Source organism: Augochlora pura, unplaced genomic scaffold (genome assembly GCF_028453695.1).
Source record: "Augochlora pura isolate Apur16 unplaced genomic scaffold, APUR_v2.2.1 APUR_unplaced_5134, whole genome shotgun sequence".
NCBI lineage: Eukaryota > Metazoa > Arthropoda > Insecta > Hymenoptera > Halictidae > Augochlora > Augochlora pura.
This window is the reverse complement of record NW_027585566.1, coordinates 1-1,684: the sequence shown is the minus strand read 5'-3', so window position 1 is coordinate 1,684 and position 1,684 is coordinate 1. Positions and strand designations below refer to the sequence as shown.

Below are 1,684 nucleotides of genomic sequence, written 5' to 3'. Positions count from 1 at the left end.
GCAGTTTTTATGTATATAAACGACCCTCAGCCAGGCGTGGTCCAGGAATTGTATCCGTGGACCGCAATGTGCGTTCGAAATGTCGATGTTCATGTGTCCTGCAGTTCACACGTTGACGCGCAATTAGCTGCGTTCTTCATCGACCCACGAGCCAAGTGATCCACCGTTCAGGGTAATCTTTTCTCATTTTAGAATTTCATGTCCAGCATTTTTATCTGAGATTTCGGAGCAAGCCGATACCCGAAGAGCTCCAACCAGCGCGCGAAGGAGATTCGGGAGTCGTCTATGACGACATATTGTCCATAAGAACGAGCACAGTCACCGTCAGAGTTCGACGGCCGAGCGAATAGAGCATTAAAAAACCTTTGTAGGAGAGACACAGAGCGTATAAGATTCAATTAAATTCTTTGAAAACGACGGGGATATAAAGGATTCGAATTATCTACCCGATACTGGATCCAAAGAATTTAGACACTCCTCTCGTCGTTACACACACCACGGTTCGGTGTTGACAGACACACGGCCGGCTCTTACCGGCGGTCGTACGTCCCGTACCTCATGCCACGGCGATGTTGCTCTTGGCAGAGTCGGGTGTCAGAACGCACAGCTTTAAAGCGAGCTTCACAGCCGGTCCTCTCGATACCATATGGGTGGTGAACGAACGGTAAGTTTTCCACGGTTGCCCGTTCTACTCGTATCTTTTGGACTTTCGAAAAAGACGCGTTAGCACACAGCAAAGACTGAGGAAGCGCGAAAAATCGCGCTCGCATCCCTGTCTTATCACTGTGAAGCGTCGGAACAATGGATTTGAAACTTTTTGTCGAAGATGGCCTACTACACACGCAGAATATCAAAGGCTCATTGCTTTTCTAAGAAAAAAAAGCCTAGCCGTGTGTTTATGCACAAATGATAATCTGGCGGGCCCAGCTCTTCCAACGTCTTTCTTTTGCCAACGCAGAGAGAGGACGGACGGGAGCATAATCTCCTGCACGTAAGCCGGACTCTCTTCCAACGAAGGCGTGGGGTGGTCAGTCCCACGGAGTCGTTTGCCTTTCTCACACAAACGACTCCTTTTGCTAGTCATAGTTACACTCTTTTTATTTGCCACGAAGATGGCCTACACACGCGGATCAAAAGGCTCTTTACTTCTATAGTCTAGAAGTCTAGCCGCGTGTTTATGCGCAAATTGATCCGGCGGGCCCTTCCTCTCGTGTTTTTCTATGCACAGTGAAGACTGAGGAAGCGTGAGAACCACGCTCGCATCCCCGTCTTGCGACTGTGAGAAAGACGTAGTCTCAAAACATTGTTCTTTTTTTTTCGTTCTCGAAGATGGCCTACACACGCAGATCACACAGGCTTATTACTTCTCTCGTCGAAGAGACGAGAGAAGTCTGGCCGTGTGTTTATGCACAAACGTGATCTGGCGGGCCCAAACTCTTCGGTATGCGCTCTCTCTTCTCTCTATGTATATAGAGAGAGAGAGTTTGCCAACGCAGAGATAGGAGAGGACGGACGGGAGCATATTCTCCTACACGTAAGCCGTCTCTACACCCTCCTCTAACGAAGGCTTGTGGGTGTCGCTATTTACTATTCCCACAGAGTCGTTTGTGTCTCTTTCCCATTTTATATACTCAAACGACTTCGTTCAATGATTCTTTCCTTTTTGCTGTCGAAATCTGTTTTT

The 1,684-nt window shown here is 48.0% G+C and overlaps 1 non-coding gene across 1 annotated transcript; it reads right to left on the bottom strand.

Annotated features, from left to right (window-relative positions):
- Nucleotides 1-20: 20 nt before the first annotated feature.
- LOC144477910 (5.8S ribosomal RNA) lies at nt 21-175 on the bottom strand. The gene has a single exon (XR_013495290.1). It is a non-coding gene; the product is annotated as a 5.8S ribosomal RNA (ribosomal RNA).
- Between the last annotated feature and the right edge of the window lie 1,509 nt (nt 176-1,684).